This window comes from Dromaius novaehollandiae, chromosome 14 (genome assembly GCF_036370855.1).
Source record: "Dromaius novaehollandiae isolate bDroNov1 chromosome 14, bDroNov1.hap1, whole genome shotgun sequence".
Lineage (NCBI taxonomy): Eukaryota > Metazoa > Chordata > Aves > Casuariiformes > Dromaiidae > Dromaius > Dromaius novaehollandiae.
The window spans coordinates 21,989,412-22,005,195 of NC_088111.1; the positions used below are offsets into that span (position 1 = coordinate 21,989,412).

The 15,784-nt window shown below is 34.5% G+C and overlaps 1 protein-coding gene across 1 annotated transcript in view; it reads right to left on the bottom strand.

Annotated features, from left to right (window-relative positions):
* The window catches only part of LOC135329905 (gamma-2-syntrophin-like), a 163,928-nt gene that overhangs the window by 102,474 nt on the left and 45,670 nt on the right, over positions 1–15,784 (bottom strand). The gene's annotated exons all lie outside the window — the stretch shown is intronic.

The window sequence follows — 15,784 nt, forward strand, 5'->3', positions numbered from 1 at the left end:
AATGTAGAAAGCTCCATGGTTGCTGTAATGGCACTAGCTGTCATCATGGCCAGTGATGGTAGTCTGGCAAATCATCTTTGAAAGTCTCTTATTTTGATTTCAGCCAATGGTCTATAATTTAAAATCAAAGATGGCTTCTAACAAAAGTATTTTGCCCAAATCAAATTGCAAAGACGTGCGAAAAGATGCAGAACTCATATTATAGGTTACAAGTGTATTGCAAATTGATGTTATCTGAAAGACTAAACAGATACTACCCCTTTAAAACAAATAATTTGCGACCTAGGTGAATGCCAGCTCTAAGGGAATTACTCAGTTTCTCGCAAAAATGTATAAATCTACAAAAAAAACTGACAAGAAGCTGTGGTTCAGGGAATTAACCTAGTTGCTACTAAAATAAGAGAGAAAAAGAGAGAAAAAGACAGTTCTGTTTCTCTAGGACATATTTTAAATATTGAAGACAAGTGGATATATCATTTAAAACTTCACTGGTGTTTTCACTGGAATTATATGCTCTCTACACAACAAAAACATTTCTAACTTCAAGTAAAATGTTCCAATTTATGTGCAGTCAAGTTTCACTTGAAATAATATGGAATTTTGGTACCAATACCAATAATTTCAGTGATCTTGAACTGAACATGGCCAAAAAAAAAAAAAAAAAAAAAAAAAACTTTCAAAAGAAAATAAGCACAAAGTAGTTACAAGCAGAAATGTACCAGGCTTTAAAAGAACATTAAATGTATGCTGCAGCAATTAGTGTTAAAACACTTTTAGTCCTCATCTTAATTATCCTTTTTAAAAAAAAAAGCTTTAAAAGTACACTGGTAAAATTCACAAATGATACTGCAGTAGGAAGAAAGCATCTGGGAAGTCCAAAGGGAATGACGTAGATGAAATGATATGAAATTAATCAAATAAAAATTTCTTACTTTTAAGAATGTATCAGACTTGAGACACTTTCCTGAAAGCAAGTTGCCCATCATTGAAGTCACTTAAAAATTCAGAAAGAGTCATGGACTATGTGAAATTATTTTGCACTTGATGAGAAGAAAAAGGAAGTAGAAGTAATTTTTTCTAGCTTTACCTTGTTTGTGTTTCATATTCATTAGGGCTGGAGGAGAGCTGTATTAAATTCTCTAAACTTTGTAAGGTTGTGAAGCTGTAAATTTTACAGGACAGATGCTAGGGAAATCCTGACTTACCACATGTTAATTCATGCACAAATCATGGTTCCTAATACAGATTCGATTCTTCAAATAGTTTATTGTGCATATTTTCCTACATTTATCAAAATAAATATTTCCATTTAATTTTTCAAAAATTGTTAAATTCCTGAATTACATAGGAAATATATAAAGCAGTAAGTTCTCTGACACTGTATTAGTTTTGCACAAAAACATGATCAGTTTTAAGCATATGATTAGCTTCATTGACTTTACAGACCTCTCAACTCATAGGCTTAGCTTTAAATATAGGCATAAGTATTCACTGCATGAGGAAAATGAAAATCATTAATTAAGAAACCAGATGAAATAAAACAAAGACTGGAGAAATTGGTAACCAGAGTACAAGAGACTCCTTAAAGCTGTACAGATGTGTTTTTCCCTCCTCTCCCATGAACTAGTCAAAGTGTCCATCATGACTGTAAAGAGACACTTGCTGCCATTTGATTTATTACTATATTTTAAGGACAAACAATTTGACATTTCTAATCAATATTTGAAAGTGGAACTCTCTTACTTCAGACATTGAAAAATACCTTGTTGGAAAAGCTTTTTAAGTGCACACGTTCTTTACAGTACTATGTTAAATTCCATTTCTTTATTTAAAGCAAAAAAAAGGTCCAAATTTCTATTCTTGAATATGAGGTTCCCTCAGCTTAGTCTTCCTCCTTTTCATATGTGTCCAGTTTATCATATAAAGAAAAGCTTTTAACTCACTCAATAATAAAATGTGTTTCAAAACACCATGTCATTATTCTAAAGCACGAGGTTGCCCACACTGTAGTAAGTAAACTACTGGTAGTACATGGGAAATTTTAGGACTGGTTTCCTCACTTCTCTCAGTACCTGTGGAGCAGGCAGAAAAAGATGGCTTCATGTTATTGAAGTACTGTGTCTGCCTACACACCCACTTAGGAATTCACTTGTAGACCCTACATGTACACAAGCCTGAAGTCTGACACACTGTAGAAATCAACTCAATGTGAGACATGCACAGGAGAAGTGAGGTGAGACAAGTACTGGATACAGGAGTAGGTCAAGTCAGGATGTAGCACGGAGACCTTTGGAGACACCTTTGGAGAGACGATAATAGGTCCTATGTGAATGAAGGAGTGGGATATTCAGCAGTGATACAGAAAATGCCACTACCCTCCTCAACATCCCTGAATGCCTTAGTGGCAGAATGAATCTCCTGCTGACTCACAGCAGATTAGTGATTAGTTACTTTATGTGAGTAGGTTAACGAACTGTTAAAAAGCTAATGCCATCTTGCCAAACAATATTTTAGCTGGTACTGTTATAGCTGCATATGCTCTTGCTTCTACAAAGTTAATTCAAGATAAAACTGTTTTGGCCTGGAAGACCAGAAGTATTTTGAACTTGGACTATGTAAAGAACAGTATGAACTGTAACAGTGTGCAGATAACATAATGACACCTACCCACCATCCAAGTATCTGTGCAAGAGCTGATCACTCTTAGATGGAGTCCTCCTTGCAATTTGGCATAGGTCACAGTCACGTCCATGCAACTGACACCAGGAATTGTCTACAACACCTTTGTCATAGATACGTGCTAGCAATTGTAAACTTCAGATTTTCTTCAATAAAAGAAATACTAATAAAGTGAGTCTTTTTCTGTTCTACTCATTGGGCAGGCAGGGTCTGCACATAATAGAAGGCGGTGTTTTTCTTGTAACACTAGGAAAGTTGGTAAAGTCAGGTCATGGGAGTGGGATCATAGTTGTCTAGAAACTAAATATATGTGCATGGGTCAAAATACAACTACTAATGTTGCTGCTTTTAGCAGTAGTAATCTGGGAAATTTTAGGAAACCATGCTTTATACCAAAAAAATTGGCACTTCTTTGTTTGCAAGTGAAAGGTATTATTTTGTTAGTAATTAAACATGTGCAATTATTACGACAGAAGAATCTGTGGGAGCATACCAAAAATGTTAAATCATTTGAAGAAATTAATGCAATTAATTAAGTGTGATTTAGCGTCACTCTGTGGTGATCAGAAAGCCAAGAGCACAGATGTAGGCTTTGTAGTCTAACTATGGATTGCTTGATTTTACTTTCTGTTTCCCTCCTCCTCTCCGCTGGCACATAATTCAAAATAGAGTTGTATAGCTCTTACTTATTTACTCTCTCAAGATTACTGCAGAGCTAAGAAGCTACACAAACAGAAGGTAAACATACAAAGGCAACTAGAGGGCAAATATAGGAATCTGTAAAAGCATGAGAAAGACTTACTTGACATAATATTGCCAAGAAAAAGGGGAGAATACTATATCTAAACACAGCAAGTTCTGACTTCACATTACTATAAAATAAATCTGGGTAGTAAGCCTTTTGTCTTATCACAATAGCCCGTAATTGCATCAGATTCCAAAAGCTAAGCAGGATTAGGCTGGCTGAATACGTGGATGAGAATCCCATAAAATAACTGCTGATGCAAAAGATGATGCTTTTTGAGTCAGTAAGTTTTGCTCAAGCCATGAATTCATTGTTAAACTAATGCCTTACCATGAGGGTAAGAGAACGTATACTTCCAGAAGAAACTATGCTATTTGATATAAGACTATTGAACACTGGAGTTTATTTGCTCCCAATAGATTATGTGGAATTTGAGATAATTTATCTCTTTTTACACTGATAGAAATATTTGTCTCAATATTCTACCCAAATTCCATGCTAGCTAGTGACCTTAATTTCTGCCTTTATTTCACTGAGAATACCAATATTGTGATTTTCTCCATTTCTTGTAAACTACTGCTAAATAAGTTGATATTTTTTACTGAAAAGGAAACAGCTGTTGCTCTAAGAGAGATATTTACCTCAGAAGAATTACACATATTCCTGGCTTACAAAATACACTGTTGAGTCCTTGAGTACTGCTGTTACTATCAAAGGAACATTTGCAAAGGTGCATACAGGAATATATGTAGTATTCTAATAATGAGCATATTTGTTCAAACACAACTAATTTAACATGGCATTAACATATTAAGGAAGTATTTGTTGTAAATAAAGATATCCTGGATGAAAACAGGATTTAGTATAAACTAGAGTTTGATTTCCAGACGTTGATTCTTCTCAGAATTATTCTTCATACTCTATGCTACCCATATCATTTTCTGGATCTTTTTTGCTGTGAGAAACCTAAGCACTGTTTTTCTAATTCCCGGTTCCTAGAATGCAATGGGAGCCACAGTGAGATGGGAACTACATTCACAAAAAAAAAAAAAAAAAAAACAGACCTCATGAGGAGCAAAGAGAATCTCACATTGAGAGCAGACAGATTTTCATAGCAGTTTTTGAAGAAGACTTAGACAGCAATTAAGAATAATAATCCTCCCAAATCAAACATGGATATCTCATCCAGAAAAATGTAACTGAGTCAGGTTCCACTGGGGGTGGGGGTGTGAAGAAATGGTGGACACTTCTAACCATATATACTTCAGATTGTTAGTGTCGTATTTACTATGGTCCTGTAACAAAAATGATTTTCTCTGTTCCAGTATTATTACCATTTTTCTTCCCTATTCTGCTTTATTCATTTCTAGCTCTGTTTATCTCTGTGATTTTCCATCTCTTTTTCTACTCATTTTCAGTGTGAGAATCCCTCACAGGCTGTTCCCTCATCCCATTCTCCACTCCATTCCCTGGAATGATCAGCAAGCTTGTAGTCAATTCTGATACTTAAGACCATCTAAGCTATTTTATGAGATCTTTTACAGAAGTAGGCAGCTTAAGGGGAGATTTTACAGTTAGCTCATGATTTCAAAGCCTGCTTTATTGCTGTGAATTGCTAGAAATTTCTTTTTTCAAATGAAAAGTTGTTTTAATTCTAATAAAATCAGAAAACGTCACACAGGCAAACGTAACAGGGATGACTCTGTTTTGCAGATGGCTTTGCTTTTGACACTGGCTTTGCTTCTTCACTATTTCCCTTCAGATGATACAAGCAAAAAAGCAGGTTTTCAGAATAACTTGTTTATTACAACATTCTACTAATAAAAGTGCTTTCCCCTATATGGCTGGCACTGAGTCCAACTTGAAAGGAAAACTACTGCAACAACAAATTCATAATATTTTTCACTGCAGACTATATCAATGGAACAAATGTTGTTTTCTTATAAACAAATATTGTTTTATATTTTATATAAGCCAAAAAATAAACGGAGGCAAATGGGTAAGTGCAATTAGCAACCGCAAAAGCATAGCAACTGGCATCAAGGAAAAGCATAAACAGGAGAAAATTCTTTAACTTTTAAAAAAATTAAAAACCCAAACCTTTTCCTGCCCTGCTGTGACTTTTAGAAGGCAGATGATATTATAACTGTCCTCTGTGTCTCTTGCCAATTTCAAAAAATACCATTTTGATACTAATTGCCTAATAACTCTGAGAGCCTATATTACTGCCAGAATTTGCCATTTTTTTTCTGATCTGGTGGGGGCAATAAGCTCTATGCATTTCAAAACATAGAAGACATGTGGAAAAGTCCTGGGGATGACTCCTTTTTTTTTAATTAAATATGCTTTGTATATCAAAAGATATAACAGGAAAAGCTTTACAGTTCAGTTAAATTTCTGCCCGTCTATCTTTTAGCACTGACTAAAAGAAAAATTATTGAAGGCTTTTGTATGATTTTCTCATTGCAAGCAGGTTTGTGACATCAGCTGCATTGACAGTTTATCAGATGATCTGTGTGAAGTGTCAGCACACACTGTGATAAAATAGACTAACTTTAGACCTACTTTAGGAAATTAGGAGAAAAATGCAAATAACTTGAATTTCCTGCAGAAGTCCAGGTATTTGTATGTCTCGTTATCATAATCTTAAGCCAAACTGCTAAAAATGTGATTCTTTCAGTGATTTCCAAGCAAATAATATTCAGTGTGAAGTCAATTAAGAAAAACTGAGACACATGAAGTTACCTTTTTAGTTAAGGGAAGGGGTTTAACGTAACACAGATTATCTTGTATTTGTTGCCAGCAAAGAGAGCCCGTATGAATGTTATCATGGGTCAGCTGATGAACAGTAAATTCTCATCTCATTGTAATTCATGTGCCTCACCCAATAGTGTTGAGTGGTATAACTTGTGAATGTGTGATTATGTGAATAAATTTGTACTAGAGGAAAACATTTTCAGTTTTATGCACACTTAGTAAATCAGTTCTTCCTCATCTGACTTTGTCTTTATAGAAAAATACCAATACTAGAAGTTAAGAAACATAAAATTGGAACTTTAGTCATGGAAGTACTTAAAACTTCACTTTTTCAAGGAAACACATTGCACCTAAGATGGTGTAATGAGAAACACAGCATCTTTTTTTTTAATATATCTTTAGAAAATTTGAAAATGCTACATTACTACTGTTATTTATTATTTGAGATACATTCCTAACTATAGCCAATAAGTTCATTACTTTTGAAAATAAAAGTAAAAACACTCATCTATTGTTTAAGGACAGAAGTAAGTAGCAATAAGTAAGTAGCAAAAGCAACAGTTACAGTTGTGAGCAAGCTATGTTTATTGTTAAACAATAAAAGAAAGTTCTACCAGGCAAGAATAATTAGGACCCCATCAAAAGTCAGTGCAAACTTAGTTAAATTGATAAAAATGCAGCATTTCTAGGAATATGGTTAATAGTATCAGAAAGTCTTTACATGTTACTCAATATAAACCTGATAATATTTTAAGAATGAGTACAATATTTTTCAGTTGAAAATAGTTGCACACATTTTAAAATTAATTAATCACTTGGTGAATAAATTGAGGAATGCAGTAAAATGTAAAGGAAGATGAATCTGCTCACATAATTGCAATATTCTAAGGTGTAAGGTTAGCTCTAATAGACATATGATTAATATCACAGGTAAAAAGCCTACTGAGCTGAATAGCATAATATAAAGTCAGACAAGTTATGAATATGTAACATTTTATATAGAAATAAATTAAACACAAATCTGGTATCTTCAATCTTTTCTTCCAAAATAGGTAACTCAGTTTCCATTACATACCATTATACAATGCAAAAAACGTTGTAACAGCTGTAGATATGAAAATTGGAAAACTTACTTGACAAACTGAGGTGATGCCAGAAATAGCAGAAGTATATACATTAAATGAGTTATAAGGAAAGAAGAGATATATTTCCTAAAATAGCCTAAAAAGTCTTTAATTCATAAATCAGTACAAGGAAGATAAGAACAGTGAAAAGATCAAAAATAGAACTTTTCTGAAATTGCCAAAGGATGTTATTAAATTTCTCATATTATTCCATATGACACTATCTCCCAGCAGAAGGATCACTACATTTGCTCTTTCCATCAAATATACTGTATGATTCTTGGTTGTGCTTCTGCCCCAAAATATCTGCATGAATTTTCTTCTGAATTTAATCGGTATCTTTCAGTGCACTGTGAGTCTGTATTACAGACCAGAGGATGCTTTCTGTCTAGCTGCTTGCTTCTTCAGCTTCCACACTAAAGCACCATGGTAAAAGCAAGCTCCAAACCCAAAGTCCAAAACACCATCCATCTACAGAAAGATTTCAGGTGGTTCTCTCCTGAACAAATGATCTGAGTGAACACATATGGTCTAGGTCTCTAATTTGCCTGCATGGAATAATTATAATTTTTTTCTTCTACCTGGACTGTAATGGTAATAAATTCAAATAGTAACTTCTATTTAATTAGATTTCTGAAATTCATGAAGGAACTACGTTCAACCAGAGGTAGGTAGAAGAAAGAATAGGAATTGTTCATATCAGTGGTATCCTAAGGCAGTAGTATATTCACTGAAATGTTACATGGAAGAGATGATAATTAAAACAGTATATTGCATTTTGATACCTTTCTCTATTAAGATTAAAGTATGTGAATGATAACTGTAATACTACAAGTTCACTGAAATTACAGATTATGGTTTTCAGATTTAATATTGATCTTTTGTTTCATAAACTGCAAAATGCACCTTCCAAAGTGAATATTGATCATGAAATACATACAGAACTAAAGTACAATATCCAGAAACATCTTTACAGAATCACAGAATGGTTCAGGTTGGAAGGGACCTCTGGAGATCATCCTGCTCACGCAAGATCACCTGGAGCACATTGCCCAGGATCCTGTCCAGATGGCTTTTGTATGTCTCCAAGGATAGAAACTCCACAACCTCTCTGAGCAACCTGTGCCAGTGCTCTGTCACCCTCACAGTAAAAAAGGTTTCCTCCTATTCAGATGGAACTACCTGTGTTTCAGTTGTCTTTCATCCTGTCACTGGGCACCACTGAAAACAGTCTGGCCCCATCCTCTTGACACTCTTCCTTCAGATATTTATACACATTGATAAGATCCCCCCTCAGCCTTCTCTTTCCCAGGCTGAACAGTCCCAGTATATGAGAGATGCTCCAGTCCCCTCATCAGGGGATTTAGTAAGCCTTTGCTGGACTCACTCCAGTAACTCCATGTCTCTCTTGTACTGGGGAGCCTAGCACTGGACACAGTACTCCAGGTGTGGCCTCCCCAGGGCTGAGTAGAGGGGGAAGATCACTTCCCTTGACCTGCTGGCAATGCTCTTCCTAATGCAACCCAGGATACCATTTGCCTTGGCCACAAGGGCACATTGCTGCCTCATGGTTAACTTCTCCACCAAGACTCCCAGGTCCTTCTCTGCAGAGCTGCTTTCCAGCAGGTCAATCCCCAACCTGTACTGATGCATGGGGTTATTCCTCCCTAGGAGCAGGACCCTGCACTTCCCTTTATTCAACTTCAGGAGATTCCCTCTACCCATCACTCCAGCCTGTCCAGGTCCCTCTGAATGGCAGCACAGCCCTCAGGTGTCATTCACACACACACACATGTATATAAATACACACATATATAAAGCCTCATTTCAGGAAAGAAAGAAAGTGACTGTGTAAGTCTGGAATTGGGCAGCTAGTTCACTCTTTCTGTTTTTTTAGCCAAATCAAATAAATGAAAAAATTTTTTATATCAGCCTAAAATGTGAATACTTTGGTTTTCTCTCTAAAAATGTGTTTTGAATTCATCAAGCTCTTAAATCCTATAAAAAGAAAATTAAAGCAAATTCCACAACAAAACATAATTTTCAAGTGAAACATACAAATATGTCATTCCAATTTTTCTTTTCCTGGGGAATCATTTATAAATAATTTTAAAGCATACAAATATTTCCAATATCTTCTTAAAAACATTATGTTCTTAAAAACATTTCTCAGATCTGATTTTAAGTATATGCCTGTTCACTTAAGCAAACAACTAAAAATTAAGCTTGTGCATCCTTCTACTCAAAGAATTCTTTAGTTACCTCAATAAGTCCCTTGTTTCAGCATTTAACCCTCAAAACAAATCCCATTATCATATATTACTCTAAAGCCTCAACTGTAGAATTAATTTATCCATACACTTTTCACTAAACATATAGTGACTCCATATCATTGCAACTTAAGTATGTGCTTAATTATTATTTTGAATAAAAATATATTCTTCAATCAGAGATCAAACTACTTGCCTCTTCTTGTTGATTGCTATTAAACTGTTCATAGAGATGTTCTATCAACAGGTAATGAGGCCCCTGTTGGTGCCTGACTAGTCTCAAAGATGCAATACTGAAAAAGAAAAAAATCCTAAATGCTAAGAATGTTCTACTCGGTCCTGTCAAACCAAACGTAGTGCTGGAGGCGTGGATCTAAGAGCGAGAACACTGAGTAGATGTTATCTTCAGATACCTTTAGCTTTCCAGTAATAAAGAAAAATAACATGGGCAAAATAATTAAAAATAAATAGAAGAGAATAAGAATAAACCTGCAAAAATATTAAGTCAAATATGTGACACTAGGAAACAGTGTACAGATATTAAATAGCGTGCAAGTTCTAATGTCCTATGTTCAAGTAAGGCCTTTCTTCTGTTCAATGAAGGACTCATGTTCAACCTCCACCTTCATCAGTGCAAGGTGTAACACAAGCTTTTGATCCACTCTGACTTCCTTATGCACACAAGCACCTCCATCTGGGCTTAACTCGTCCTTAAACTTGACCTTGTTGGCCCACTGGAGTCAAGCTCCTGGCTTCTGGCCACTGACCCATTCAGACTAGCCTTGGTTACCTCAGCTGTACTACCTTTGTGAATGACTGGGGTCAACTCTGAAAAAATACTTAGGGAGGAAGCAGCACATGTGCTTCCACATTAAACCATCTTTGTTTGGCATCTATGTGTAAATGAACCTGTCATAAGCCCTTGACAAATCCACACTATGTCCTCTAAACAGAAGGCCCTGAATACAGGCAGCCAGGATGTGGCATTTGGTCATAGACACATTCTGTGTTTGCAGAGTGCAAGGTTGCAAGCCAAGAATGTTTCAATAGCTGAATGTCCTGAGTTTGTTCCACTTCTTCCATGGTACATGCCATTTTCAGTCAGAAATGGACTAACCACATAAAACAGAAGTTTTTTCAATATAGCAGCATGTGGGTTATACATCACCTTATAGAGCACAGAAGGTGGGAAAATGCTTTCAAAATCCAAACTATCCCTCTTCCACCAAGTTGTATTTAATTTTATTTAACTATTTTCATCATGCCTTAGTGAGCTGAACTCACTGTTCTGTTTCTGAAGAGATGAGTCTGTTTCATCATTGTTGCTTGTCTGACTTGACATGTTACAAGAGATACAGGCAAAGCTCACAGCAGTAGTCAGATTATTACAGCAGTTCTCACAAAAATGGAATGTTGCATCAAGGTAAAAAAATGTGATTGCTAGCTTCATAATTCTACAACATAAAAGAGAAATTTTATCCTTGACCGGTATAATAAACTTTTTTTACAAACCCCGCCCCCAATACTATATGTGATTAAAAGTCAGTTATACGTACAATGAAGTTATTTTAAAGTCCACGAGGATTTACAGCCTCCAAAAGCTCATAAAGACTCCCTAGTCATTTAAAATGAAAATAACAGATAATAGGGAGAAAAATAATAGGGAGAAACATAGAAAAGATCATGCAATTTAATTCTTACTGTGTATAAGGATTTTAAGGGACATTTAATGGACCTGACAACATTTCTCATAGGTTCACTGTGCATCAAATAAGCCTAAATGATCTGATTCCTTTCAACTAGCCATGTTCAATTGTTCAATCACCCATCTGTAAGAAAAGGAATCTATACTGGACTGCAAAACTACTGCATTCTTTACCATAAATTAGCTGTTAATACTGATTATGATAACAATATGAGTAGTACACATCTAGAAGCTATTAGCAAAACACAAAGTATTATGTAATGATTCACTCAATTTGAAGTCAGCTTCAAAAAGGAAAATAAAGGAAAAACAATATTGTATTAAATCTCCTCAAAGAAAAAACTAAGAGAAAGTATTGATCAATCTGGGAAAATTTTAGTTAGAAGCTTTCACATTAATAGTTAGTATATTTTCAAAAACGTATTTTGTGAAATTACTAGTAATGTTGCTTACATTCTGAGTCAACTGGAAAATTAGACACATGGGCAGGAACAACAAATCCTTGTTTTGGAAGTGAAATAATAAGCTATGGGACACTTTCTTTGAGGAGCCCAGTAAATAAAGGACCACTCATTTCCCATGTATTTACTATTTCATAATCAAGACTTTTTTTTTTTTTTTTTTTAGGAATATGACTGTTCAACTCACCACATATGTGATGCAGAGTTTACAGTCTGTTTCCACATAGTTTAGTTTCCATGTAGTTCCAGTCTATCTGTAACTGTCTATCTGTGACTGTCTAATTACTGTCCATATGTTTCCATATAGTTTGTTCTTAATTAAATTTTATTCTAAAATTTTGCAACTAGGTAAGTAAGCATCTGTAAGTGCTATATTAATATCTAAGTTTCATGCTTCATATTCCTGTAACTGCATTTCTTTAGAAAGATCTAAGAAGCATTCAGTTGCTCTTAAATATTTAGCAGTTTAAACTATCCTCTTTTTATTAAAGAAATACAAACAGCTGTTATTACCTCTGGAAGAACATGTCCCATCTTTGGCATTTTCCATGGTGTTGCCTTTAGCCTTCCACAAGTGACTCATATTTACACAAAACTTACCAGTAAGGATTCCTGTGTGATCTAATTCCAGACAGTATTTTGACATAGCAGAGATAAGCACTGTAAAGATATCTAGATGGCTAGTTTGAGAAGTAAATAATTTCTTTTATTAAAATCCCTACAATTTTATAAGAATATATTCCATCTTTTCCAGTTTTCCTGAATGCCTACTCTTTTTCCTAGTTACTGTAGCAGAAATGATTTTATTATTACCCATTTTAGGTTTTCCAATCTTATATTTAACAGATGATTTGTAAGTGTTCCTGTGTTTAAGCTTTCTTATACTTGAGGAAACATATATTTGCTTCTCCTTAAAGTGTGCAATTCAATAACTCTGGAAAGATATCTGTATCAACCGTGCTGGATTAAAATGACTCTAAAGTTAAGTACACTGCTTCTGTTTTGAATTCATAAATGTGTTCATGTTTACTTGTTCTCATTTAGAGACTGACATAGTACTTCTCTCCTTCTGAAATCAACTTTAATAAAAGCTTTGGTGGTATGAAAAAATGCAGTATGTTTGTTAGGACAGAACACAGAAACCACAGAGAAATATAAAGTACTGCGGTGACGAGGGACATTAGCAAAACTTGCTGTTTCTTAATACTGTTGAGAAGAGCACGTATTCAGACAGATTTCAGGGCATTCTTACTGTGATTCATAATAAATGAGATATCAGCCTCCAGAACTGAATGGCCACTTAAGCTTGTATTTCAGAAATCTAGGGTTATGCTTTTGAATTGAGTGTCTGTATATATTTCAGTGAACTTGTTCATGAAAGTCATATTGATCTGGAATATAGTGAAGTAGGGTATCTTCATCTAGAAATTATAAACAGAAAGATCACAGCTCCTTGAGGGGCCTCCTAGATAGACAAAAATTTAAGAATCATATTTATTACCACTGTTGCTATAGAAGTGTTTGTGTTGAATAATTAAATCAAGTAAATTTGAAATCCTCATCCTATATCAACAGCTGAAGTGTTCAGCTGTTGCTTAGGTCAATACCAACAAAATCACTTCCTTTCTTCACCTATAATTAGGAAATTTAAAGAGGGCATAAAGACAGCTGACTAATTACATTATTTAGGACAGCAAAAGGCTTGCAAAGGTACATACAAGAGAATCAACTACTTTAATATATTACACTTCCAGCTTTTGGAACTATAAAATAATACTGTATCCAACCAAAGTAAAGTTGAGTGATTTTGCCCATGTTTCCATACAAAGGGTGTTATCTCATTGCCACCTTTCAAGTTAGACTACCAGTTTCACCACTATTAGTCTCTAGAATAACAGAAGTTCTTGTTAATTTATTCACATTTTGAACACATAGCTGTTTAGTTAGAGATAACTCTGCATGAGTCTCATCTCTCCTCATGCTTAACATATCCTTTTGTTATAACATTATTCTTTCATTACATTATATCATTATTCTTTCACAATTTTTATATATTATATATTTTTATAAATATGCACATATATATGTATATAATATACATGTGTATAAATAAATAGGGAGAGATAAAATTGAAAAAAAAAGAAAGCATGCACATATGTATAGAACTACTTTTCCTTTAAATAGTAGTATTAAACTGTTTCCTGTAACATTAGAATCTTAAAATTGAAATCTTTCCTCAGGGTCATCTATGAGTTACATTTGGACATAATCTCTTTATTAGCTTTAATTACCAATTAAATATCCTGCTATCAAGATAATGCTGTGAACAGATTTTGTTATTATCTTTTTTCTAAACAGAATACCAGCAACATTTTGAGATTTCGATATCATCTCCAAAAAAAGATTTGCAGAAAGATTTGCAGTATGTGAACATTCCAGACTTCCAAGTTTTTCTCAAAACCTTTCATGCTTTTTAGAAATATTCATTTTCCAGAAGAAAACAAAAAAGAATTGTTTTCTGTTGTGCGGGCATTCAGTAACCAGAATGGGGGTGCATGATACGAAGTGCCACAATAACCATTTTGATCACATGTCTATGCTCCTGCAGTGCTACATCTTTTTTTTGCTAATCACAAAAACAGTTAGGTTGGAAGGTACCTCAGGAGGTCATGCTGTCCAGCACCCACACCAGTGGTCCAGTTAATGCATATACTACCTTCTTTATACCTTGTTAATTGGGTCAGTGTCTTCATGCAACTCACTGATTCAGCCAGGATCAGCATTGTCTCTTATTGTAACTGCTACTCATTTTAGAGCTTTCTTGGACAAAACATTACAAGATCTTACAACAGGTATCTTCTGAGAAGAGACTCTCAACTCTGAGGTAAACTGTTGATCCCATAAAATTGTTGGTGCACTAGTTACTCTACAAATTGATACAGATTTCCAAAAATTACCTACAATGTACAAAATAGTGCACATAACTATTTGATATTCAACCTTACAATAAACTTTGATTTAAAGTAGTGTGTCCTAAAAGAGCAGTAGATATCTTTCCTTTATTTGTATTTAATTGCCTGAACTACATTCTTTAGACCTGGATGCTTATACTTCTCCTTTTAACTATATATTTGTTTTCTTCATGTGATTTATTATGCTATGCATTAGAAGCTTACTATTGTTCCATCTACAATTGATATGAAAATATCTGTTCTCTTCCTCACTGTAGAAACAATCCTAAACAACAGAATCTTAAACAACAGAAACAATCATAAAAAATATTATATTGATATATATAAACACAAGTACTCTATGTGTAAGAAACTTAAAGCACTCTTTCCAATAGGATATTCAGTATAGCCAATATACTGGGTATTCATTAGATATCAGCTGGAAATAGGTTTCCAAGTTTGGGTATTACACTTCTAGCAAAATGTGGACCCACTAAAGAAAATGCAGAGAAGAAAAAAACAAGCACAGTCTGAGATCTAGGAAAGCATGAAGCTGAACATGGTGCCAAGTAGAAAAAAAATGCTCAGCCTCTACTACACAAAGCAGGAAGAGAGTCTGATAAGCTAAAAAGATGATGCCAAAAACCTGATCCCAATGGCTCTGAGTCCTTTAAGGAGCACAGCATGTAATGAGTATCATTATATAGTGTTCTGTCTTTTCTTGCAGAAAAGGTTATAAGAAATGGCCATACTTATTCTAGAGAAGACAGGAAACATACAGATTTATCATAGAAACATGGTAAGTCTTCAAATATTTAAAGGTTGCCTTAGTGAAGAAAACAACAAACTAGTCACCATGTCCATGTCCACCAGACACAAAAATATGACTTTGTTTTTGATCAACTAAAACCTTTATTTCACCTTGCAAGGTGCTGCCTATCTTTGTGTAGTTCATTATTCCCACCTACGTGCAGTGGTTCCACTGAATTGACCCTTTATTTTTCACAGTTCTACAATTTTTCAAGATCGTTCCAAATTCTAACACTACCCTGCAAAGGAGGTTTCTTTTGCAAATACTTGTCAATGTAATAA